The 10808-nt window shown below is 50.0% G+C and overlaps 1 long non-coding RNA gene across 1 annotated transcript; it reads left to right on the forward strand.

The window, feature by feature from the left end:
* Positions 1-188: 188 nt before the first annotated feature.
* Positions 189-10240, forward strand: LOC113969740. The gene is made up of 3 exons (XR_003534928.1): positions 189-270; positions 8192-8346; positions 10063-10240. It is a non-coding gene; the product is annotated as an uncharacterized LOC113969740 (long non-coding RNA).
* Positions 10241-10808: the final 568 nt, after the last annotated feature.

A 10808-nucleotide genomic window follows, 5' to 3' on the forward strand; every position in this document is an offset into this window, starting at 1 on the left:
ACTGTGCCTGTGTTGGGAAGGAGTGAGTTACACCCAGTTTGGGTGACAAAACCTACAGGACGTCACCCAGCAAAGATGGCGCCTTCAGGGCCAGGCGGCAGAGAAGCATGAAAACAACTGCCCTGGTGCCCTAATTTTCAAGCCCATTCTGGGGCAAAACTGATTATAATTCCAAATCTAATACACGTGTGTGTGTGTGACCTTGGTTCTGGGCGACCAAAGGAGGAACAACACAGTTTTTAATCGGATTTTGAACCTTTGATCTGGACCGTGCTAAGAAAGGAGATGTTTTAGAAGCATGAGGGGTGTGGTGGTGGCAATTATATGTCAACCCTGAAGACCCCCATGGCAGCCTGTGGGTTCTGCCCCTGTCCTGGCAGAGCACATGGTGCTGGTTTAGGGCCACGTGCCATCTGGGGCTCCCCTGGAGCAGGGCTGTGTCCCCGGCTCGTGCCGCACGTGCCGGGGTCCTCCCGATTGTGCGCAGGCTCACGGTGAGCACAGGATTACTCCCACCCTGATTCAGCAAAACACTACTCTGGGCAAGTCCCCCGGGAGTTGCAAAATATTCCTGTGTTTATTTACATAAATGCATGGCTAAAGAAAGCCCCCTCTTGTTTTCCTTGGCAGACAGGGTTTTAAAGGCTGCTTTCTGCTGCCCATCATCCTCTCCAGCAATAGGTGATTGTATACATCGTGTGCTGCTGGCAGCAAGCATTCCCAGCTGGTGGATTCTGTGGGAGCACACCTGTTCAGGGGAGTCTCCTCGAGGCAAGAGAGTGTGTGTGTGGGTGGGTGTGTGGGTGTGTGTGTGTGTGCACTCGGTTGTGCATGAAATGCTGTTGTGCACACATTAACCTATAGGGAGGGTGTATCTCCCTGTGGTTTTCTAGTTGGTGATGAGTTTCAAGCATCATCTCCCTGTGGAAAGGTACAGGGTTCACATGGATGACACGTGTCACCTGTGAGATGAGGCAGCGCTGGATGCTCCGTTCAGATCAGAAGTGCTGAGCACTGGGAACTCAGCAGGTCCAGAGCTGAGAGCTTTCTCCACCATCAGCAGACGCACAGGCTCAACCCTATAATGTGCAGAGCCTTCACAACAGCTCCTGGAATCCTCCCCAAAACACTACACTCAAATTTTATCATCAACAATAGCAGTCGACAACCACTGCTTGGTCCTGTGCCATCTCTCCCGTGCCCTCTGCCCCGGGATGAGTGCAGGTCACAGGGCATGACAGGGACATCATCCACCCACACCTCCCTGCGCACGCAGAGCCAGGCACGGAGCGGGACTGCTCTGGCCTCAGCAGCGGAGCCGCAGGAGTGAAACGGGATGTGTGGAAAACGTTTCCTGTTTACCCAGTCTTTTGGAGTCCTCAGTAATAGCTGCTGGAGCGGGAATTGGTCAGCGGGGGCTATATGAATGGGTGTTTTTACATTTGAAATCGTGACGCCTCATCTTGCAGAGCTGCCACTGTCCTCCTGGGGAAGTTTATGTTGAGGGAAAGCCTGAGTGTCAGCCAAGGCTCAGTTATGGTGCGTGAGAAGGAGGGAGGGAGGGAGGGAGGGAGGGAGGAAGCCAGAGGGTGTTGGTGCTGCACCCCCAGCCATGCTGGCCATGCCCACAGTCCTGCCTCTGCCTGCACCTCCCGTTGTCCCCCAACCTCCTGCTGGCACCTCCACTGGGGCTCCAGCTCCCTGGCAGCTCCCAGCCCATCCTGAGGTGACCTTTTGGGTAGCCCACGGTGGCAAGTGGCAGTGGACCCACCAGAGCAGAGCACCATATGGGCAGGCAGCCCCAAGCCGGGACACGTGCTTTTCCAAAGGCTTTTCCAAAGGCCGTGAGCCCCCTCCACCACTGACCTGCTCCACGGCATTCAGGGCCTGTCAGGCGTGAATTGAGTAGGGGGATGGAGGGGCTTTAGCCCCTTATTAGCACAGGCCAATTAGTGTGGCATGCTGCTCTCCTGTCAGCTGATGTGGCTGCTGTTGAATACACCCTGCCCACGCTGATCCCTTTAAGGTTGAGGCTGTGTTTGATGTTTTCCCCCATGGTTTTGCTGCAGGAACTTTTACACATCTTTTTTTTTTTTTTCCCTCCGAGTCTCAGCTGCTCCTGAGAAACCAAGTCCTGCCTGGTTTGTTTTATTGGCCTTTTTGGGCTGCTCTGTGCCAGCATGTGCTGCTTACTGTGATGCTGCAGAGAGTCAGAGAGACACCACTACCAGGGCAAGACTCCCAGCAGCCACATTTCAGTAAGTTTTTTACGTTCCCTGTGCTCCCCACCATCCCTTGGATGAGCTGCACCCCACTCAACTCATCCCCTCACTGCTGTTTCTTGTGAGGCACCTGGTCTTAGATGCCCAGATGTCACAAGATCCTGGGGACATGTGGCACCTCTAAACCTACTTGGCCGCTCTCCAGCCTGTCCTTGAGGTGAGGATGATGGGGAAAACAACAGGGAACAGCGCTGGGCAGAGTCCAGCCCAGAGATTACGATGTGCCTCCCGCACACGGGGCAGGACCAAGGAGTTCTGAGGGTGCCCTGGGAATACCCGACAGTGCAGCCGTAATTAATCAAGTTCAGAGATTGAATTCTTCATTAGTGCTTCTCACTGCGCAGGGAGAGCCTTGGGAGTCTGTCAGACATCCACGGCCTGGCTGGGAAACACATTTGTCTTCTCCTGGTGGAAACTTTCTATGACAAGGAATTTCATCCGCGTTTTGCAGAGAACGTTGTACATTTCAGAGAAATCAGAATTCAGGAAAAAAGTTCCTCCGAAACTATCCCAGCTCCAAAATTGAGGTTTGAACTTTAGAGCCCCGAAATGTGAATGATTAGTTGACATTGTGTTTTTCCCACTGAAATTTCCCTAAAGGTTCAAAAAAACGTTGTCAAACAAAACTTCATTAGTGCAGTGTCTGGGGAGGACCTGAACCTGGGCACATGATGGCTGCTTTGGGATGGGGCCATGCTGTGGGGTGAGGAGCTGAGAGGACCAACAGGCTTCTGTTTGCAGAGGGGTTTTGGGGCTCTCTGCAGCCCCATGTCCAGTGGGACCCTCCCCTCAGTCACGAAGAAACAACACTGAGGAAAGCTCTTTTGGCAGAGCTCTTTGGGGAGTATTTGTTCCCTGAGCTCTTTGATTATTAGTCTTTTCAAAAAGCTCTTTGATTATTAGTCTTAAAAAAAAAAAAGAGAGAAGAAAAGAAAAATGGTAAAGAAAAGATGCTTTGGGATAGCTGCCTCTGCCGAGTCTTCCTCTGTTTTCAGCTTGCACAAGGAACTGTGTGTCTCTAGGTTTTTATCTCACAGTAAATACTTATTTTATCTCTGACAGTGAGAGTCAGAGACTCCTCATTTTCAACACTTGGGAAGCACCCTGCAACATCCTCCAGGGATGGCTGGATCTGCCTCTGACCCAGAGGCTACAGATGCTGTTGGAGTGTGGCTGAGTCTCTTCCCCAGGGCAAAGACATTCTCTTTGTGCAGGTCTCTCATTCCTCATCAAAGTCTCCACTTTTGCAATAAAGACATTTTTCAAGGTCTTTTGACGTCCATAAGGCCTCCCCTCCCTCCCACTTGTACTAGTAGCTGCTCATTAACACCAAAAGCTAATTGCTACCCATATGTTAATTAGATATTTGACATCGTGTTGCACAAGGGGTTGGGGTTGTGATGACAGAAAGCTGGGAGTTGACTTCTATGATGCTGACTTTAAGTAGTGCTTCTTACAGAAGACTGGCAGGTTCTTCCAGGACATCTCCAACATGGAAATAAGCCAAAGCAAAGGCTCCATGTGGGACACAGCCCCCGGCCAGGGAAACATTTCTGTTGCAAGCAATGCTTGAGCACACGCTTAAAGCCCTGCACGTGCTCCTGTGCTTTGTCAGAGGTGTGGGGGAGTTTGTGCCATCAAGTTCAAGCTGTCCAGGGCCATAAATCAACTCCAGCAAAATTAAGACTGGCATCAAGAGATCAGCCAGACCTTACTGTGAAGCACATTGTACGTCTGCGCTTTCCTGAATCAGAGTGACCCCAAGACACTACTGAAGCACCAACACCTGCACCCCCAGCTGTAAGATGGGAGTAACACCGTGGTGGGCAGTTTCTGTAAGACCAAGGTGAGCAGCTCCCACTCAGGTGGGCTGAACAACGCACCAGCCCTTGCTGTGCTTCATCTGAGTCACCCTGAGGGCTCAGCCTCCCTTCTCACTCTTGACAAAGAGTTCAAGGAAAGCCTGATAAGAGAAGGGGAGAAAGTGAGGGAGACAGGGAGCAGAGACTAAATATTGTGCAATTTGGTGTCTTGCACACAAGCAGCAAACCCTGGGCTGGGGGACAAACTGCCAAACTCCCCTGCTCTGCAGCAGTGTGCTCTGGGCCACCACTGGGACCCCCATGTACCCAATGTCAGGGCTGTGGCTGCTGCTGCTGTGATAACATCGAGGGCAGAGATGGGAAAAAGCCCAGAGCCTCCCTTTTGCTAAGCCAGCATGGTAAAGGGCTCCTTTATCTGCCCTTTGGTGAGAGATAAGGTTTCAGTGTTGTCCTGCCGGAGCAGCTTGTATCGCTCACAGATACCTCCCCTGGCTGCAGGAAGGTATCAGGCACTCAGAAAATATTTGAGCAAGACTGTATCTTTGAGAAACCCGTGTGCAATGGAAAGACACACAGGATGGATTAGATCTGCACTGTGGGGGGATTCAGTGCCTCCAGCTCATGCAAGGACAAATCACGTTCCCTCAGCCACCAGGACTGCGGGGGCCTCTCTTGTTGCAAATCCCTGCGGAGAAGAATTGTCACAGACAGAACAGGGACCCAGGTGCCTGGGCTTCTTACTGGGTTGAGACACCTGCCCATTCCCCCCCAAATTCCATCAGGTATGAGGTGCACCCCTTGCACATCCCTGGTATCTGCCTTAGAATCAACTCCCACCACCACAGAAGGATGGGAAAACATTTTCCACTGCCAAAACTTCACTCAGTTAATCCAGCTGCCGTTTTCTTGTACCAGGAACATCTCTGAAGGTGGATACATGTGCAATCATTCTTTTATTTTTTCTATTCTATGATAACAGAGTCCAAATCCTAAACGAAGAACTTTGCTTTCAGCAAAGACCAAAAATATGCATTTTGAATTCTCTGCCAAAAGCTACACCAAATGATCAGTCAAGGATTCCCTCAGACCTGCCACTAATTTCACAGAATCCCAGACTGGTTTGAGTTGGAAGGGATGTCAAAGTTCATCCAGTTCTACCCCCTGCCATGGGCAGGGACACCTTCCACTAGCCCAGGTTGCTCCAAGCCCCATCCAACCTGGTCTTGGACACTTCCAGGGATGGGTCAGCCACAGCTTCTGTGGGTAACCTGTGCCAGGGCCTCACCACCCTCACAGGGAAGAATTTCTCCCTAATATCTAATCTAATTCTCTCCTCTTTCGTTTTGCAGCCGTTCCCCCTTGTCCTATCACTCCATGTCCTTACAAAGGTGACTTCTTAGTGGTTACTCCATTCTGCACCAAAATCCTGAGGGCTAAGAGCCCTCCTCCTTCTCCTCCCTGCCTGCAGCCCACAACCTCTTTCCCAGCAACACTTACTGGCCATTGTAGAGAACAATAATTGACATTTTAAATGTGCCCAGTAGCAGAAGAGAACACTTGAAACTGATTGAAAGTTTTCTACTTCAAAAATACTTGGTGTATGGAAAAATGCACTCCAAGGTCCATTTCTGATCCCATTCTGTGGAACTAAGTCCAGAGCAGGTCTCCATGGAGAAGACCTGGAGAATGGACAGGACGTTACAGTAATGATGTTTGTTCTACAGAAATGATTAAGCCAAATAACATGAGCTGAATAGAGCTCGATGTCCTTTTTATAGAATTAATAAGGTGTGTAATGGATAACTGTCTCCCCCTTAGTGGATCTAATACCTTGGCTTAAAAGTCCTACCCAGGAAACTTTCGTGGCTTTTTTGCTGACTTCACTGGATTTCAGCAACATAATAGAGAAGTGGAATTCAGCCTAAAAGTCAGACAGTGAATGCAGAAGTCAAGACTTAGGAAAAAGATACAAAAAAAGAACTGTTGATATGTCTCTTCTCTGACACGTCGCAGTGTATCAAAATGGCCACTGCCTTTATTTTGTTTAATCACTTATCTCCATGGAGGGAAGAGGAAATTCCCAAGCACGCATGATCGTTAAAAATATTAGCCAGGGCCTGGTGATTATTTTTGGTAGCTAAAAACTTCCTGACTGAGCGGTTTGGGTTTGCATTGGACTTCAGTAAATGTTTTAGGATAACTTTCATAAATACCCATTATACTCAAACCAGTGGGCAGTTTACAATTCAGCTGGGAAGGGCGGGGATATGTTTCTCTTTCTTTTGTTCTGCTGTGCCGCATGCTAAAGTGCATAGAGCCACACTGAATTAGCATTTAGCTATTTTCTTGTATCCTTAAATAAAGGACTAGTTCACACAGTCAGAAATCTCTGTTTCCTTTCGGGCAGGAAAAAGGAAGTGAATGCGAGGGGCAGATTTGGAGTTTGCTTGCAAGAACAATTGAACTCCCATCCAGAGGGGAAGGGGATCTGCGTCAAGAGGAATTCACTTTTTTTTTCCTCTCTCTCTCTCTTTTTTTTTTTTTTTTTTAAATTCTGGAAGGGAAGAGAAAATGACCTTTAGTTTAAAAGCCTGAAAGAATAAAGGTCTGAGCCTTTGGAGCTGCCTGCACAAATATAGTCATGAAGGCTTTTTCCTGACAAAGGGCTCCCGTGGCTGCTCTCGCCGTCCTTCAGCGGCGGGGCCCGACTGCGGACGCGGCTCCGGGTGCTCCCCTCTTACTTATCCAAGGTGAAGGGCGGCACCAAAACCTGTCAGCAGTTCCTGCCCGGGAGGGACAGTCCCTGGGTATTTTTGAAAAATATTTACCATTTTTCTCTCTCTGTCCCTCCCCAGTGCTGCCAGGCTGGTGAGTCAGATGAGACTTACTGGATGGGATTTAGTGGATCCCCTTGTCTTTTTCCCCAAAAGTCCTACTTATAGGTGTCTGTACCAGCAGGCAGGGCATCAACTTGATCTCTTATGTGGCCAAGACCTCACACTGGCCCAATTTTGGTCCCTTTTCAGCAAACCACAAACCCTCTCCCAGCTTCTCTGGGAAGAGGATGTGAACTGAGGCCTCAGGGGCTTGACCAAGTGTCAAAACATTATCTGTGTGGTCTCATCTATGTGGTCTCATCCAAACCATTTTAGTTCTCACCACTACTCTGCGTTTTAGTGAGCCTTGCATATCCACAGAGTATTTTTCTCTATATTTCTTTCTCCTCCTCACAAGCCAGATTTCCAAGGAAGCTCCAGAGCTGGGGAATACGCAGTTGAACCTTGCTAAGATGTTTGAGCATCCTATCTCCAGGGGCATTAGGCATTTTAGGATGTGAGTCAGTCAGTTTTATGCATCAGTCAAGGCGAGGGCCCTCCCTGTGGTACCCAGCACTTTGCCAGAGAAATCCTGGGAAAAGAGCAATAGGCTATAACCTGCTGCAGCTGAGGGACTCATCACCCTTCCCTCCTCACACATCAGTCAGACCTGTGCTGGACCCCTGACAGAGTTTGCATGAGGGGTTTCTGCCCCAAAATCAGAGCCCAGGCTAACAGTTCACATCCTGCATCCTGCAGCAAGAGCATCGCTTTCCCAGGCCTGCTTCCCTCCAGGGCTGCAGGTAATAAACAGGGCCCCGAGGGAGCTCAGGGGATCCAGCTGCAATTTGGATTCCCACATACTCAGGCAAGTTCCTCAGAGCAGTTTTTCTCCCATCCAACCAAAATATTTGCTCGGAACGTGGAGCCGCGGCTGGGCAATGTCAGCAGCAAATGTCAGCAAGTGTCAGCAGGAGAGAAACTAATTAGATAAAATGGGCCAAATTTCTCCTGAGATGAGCTCCTCTGTGATCAGTGTAGGAAGGGTGAATGTGGCCTAGTGGTTAAATTGATTATTTTGTGCTCTCTTGTTGCCTCTATCCTGGTTTTATCTAGGCAGCCTCACTGCCTGCCCAGGGGCTCACCTGGCTCCGGGGAGCAACACTGGCAGGGACCCCCTTGACAGCACATCACAGACACCTCACAGCTGAGTTCGGATGAAATCACCTCTCAGGACTAAATCTGTGGTTCTCCAAATATATTTTGGCAGGTTTCCACCTTTCTTCTCCAAAGTTGTCCATCCCCGGTGTGTGCAGCTGGAGGGATGCTCCCGCCAGCGCTCAGAGGGACAAACCCAGAGCAGAGAGACACCAAGAGGGACAAACACAATGGGTTCTGAACGGATCAGGCATCATCTCTGCTAAGGTCAGACGTCTGCAGAGCCCGGCACTAGGCAAAGGTGCATCTGGAAATGCCGAGGCTGGGATGACTCAGTGCATGAGGAAATGGTGTCACCTCCAGCCCTGTGCAAGCAGCTCTGCTCCCACACCCCGCCACTGCTGCCAGATCCAACCTGCTGGTTTACCCTTTGCTACCAAAACTTTTGGACCAAACTCCCCCAGCTGAAGCTTGATTAAGGCTTCAGGTCCTACTCATGGGTCTGTTGACATCAAGGGAGCCAAGCTGGGGAGCCCATCCCCATGTCCAGCCCTGGATGTGAGCAGAGGTGAGAGGTGTATGGACAAGGGGAGGATTATAGTGCACAAAACATATGGGAATTTGCCTGCCCCATGTTTTTTTATTCTTATTTCTGTTCCCCCTGAGCTCCCAGCATAGAGTGTACATGGTGCATAAAGGTAATTCATTAACCTGCAGGAATGAGGAGGCCTAAACTTTCCCCCAGTCTCTGTGACAGCAGCAGTTTGTGATGTCTGGTGTCGGGGACACGCTCCCAGAGCCGTGCCAGCCATGCAGGGGATGTGTACACAGCTCCTCAGGAATGCACCCTCCAAGCAGGACCCTGGGGTGTGGGAGGGCTGCAGAGGGACAAGGGAAAGGCACAAAGTCCAGGAGAGCCCAGCTGGATGTTTAGTGCTGGGTACCAGGAGATGTTTTGTTCCCCTCACAGGAAGGACGGGTTTAGCAGAGTCACGGCACCGGGTTTGGGACTTCAGGGCAGACTGGGGGGACAAGAGCTGTTGTGGTGGGACCAGGTGGGAATGCCAAGGTAGGGCATATTTTCAGGGTTCTGAGTGCTTGTGCAAGGCCAGGGATAGTGGCAGAGCTGGTGGTGCAATGAAAGGAGCCCTGAGCCCCACATCACCTGCAGGGCTGCCAAGTCCCCCATGGGACTGGAGTGGACTCATTCCCTCCCCAGCCCCTGATTTGCCCGTCAGAAGCAGCAGAATCAGTCACAACCAGGGCTGAGCAGACATTGGAATTTCTACCCCAATCCAGGTGCCCAAGTGTCACCCAAGTGCCCCAACAAAGAGGATAAACTTGCCTAGGAGAATTGGTGGGAATGACCCAACTTAAACTGAGGAGCAAAAGGTCGTTTTCCCTCTCCTCCTGGAGGATGCAAGGCTCAAGGAGGCTGTGCCAGCCCAGCAGGGAGCCTTCAGCTGCTTTATTCATAGAAATCCAGCCTTCACACCAGCCCTGGAGCTGCTGCCTCCCTGGCACCAGCCCAGAGAGGGTCTGTGCTCCGAGCAAACGAGCAGGGCAGCACAGGCACCACGGCCAATGTCACAGCAGGAGCGATAACATCGGGATCAGCAGAGAAATGGAGTCATTGGAGCAGGACATCGTCACGTGCCCAGTTCCTCCTGCTGCACAAATGAACAGTTCAGGTTGGATCGTCTTATTTTCCATAAACACACCAGGTTGTTAATCCTGGATTTGCTGAAGAGCGCTGCTGGGACAGCACTTTGAGTTCAAGTGTCAGCCTTAAACCTGAGCTTTACTGAGATTAGTCCCAGCTACAAAGCGACCAACACTCAGCAGGTTCCATATGAGTACAAAAATGGGTGAATTAGGGATCCTGTGGCACACAGTGAGCAAAATTACTGGTCTGTTATTTCTGAATTCTTTTTATTTTATTTTTTTTCTCTGTTTTGATTTTGATTCATTTTTCCATCGTAGGAAGCAGCTCAGAGATTGGTCGTGACATACCCTGGGCTGATTCCATTGAAAGCCTCTTTTCAAAAGGAAACATTTGCCATCTTACTCCCAGCTTTGATTTGCCTGTCCCTGCTCACTCACCAGGGCTTGTTCTGCAACATTAATAGGAAAGTTTCTTTGCACAGAGCCAACCAGCAACTATGCCCAAGTGATTCTGTTCAAGGAATAAAAAGCACATTCACTTTGTGTTTGAGATGACATTTATGTGGTGGGGGAGTTTGAGAGCTCGGTGGGGAATATGGCAGAGAAAAAACATTCTTGTGAGGAGCTGTTTCAAAAGAAAAGAAACAAGAATCCAGGAGAGATAAGAAAATGAGCGTTTGCAGAATCTGGGAAAGCCTTGTGCAGAGGGACGGAGACAAAGTACGAGAATGCACTTTATTTGTGACAAGCTTTCCATCCTGGGCAGCCAAACAGGACATCCTGCTTCAGTTCTCCTTCCTCTCTTTAATTAGAGTTGCGTTCAGGACACTGCCATTAATGTCGTCTCAGCATTTCCATGACAAAGCCCTGTTTTTGCGGGACTTTAGGAACTTGGCCCTAGAAAAATCTGTTATTAGTGTAGGACTGTTCAGCTCAGAGTCTGGGGCAGGTTTGCAGGCAGTGGCTGTGACATTTCCATCACAAGGAGCCGAGTGGATCCATCCAGGACGTGGGAGGAGGGAAGGAGACCAAATGCCATCTCCAGACGTGGTGGGATTAGGGGT

This window comes from Neopelma chrysocephalum, unplaced genomic scaffold (genome assembly GCF_003984885.1).
Source record: "Neopelma chrysocephalum unplaced genomic scaffold, ASM398488v2 Primary Assembly neopelma1_74, whole genome shotgun sequence".
Lineage (NCBI taxonomy): Eukaryota > Metazoa > Chordata > Aves > Passeriformes > Pipridae > Neopelma > Neopelma chrysocephalum.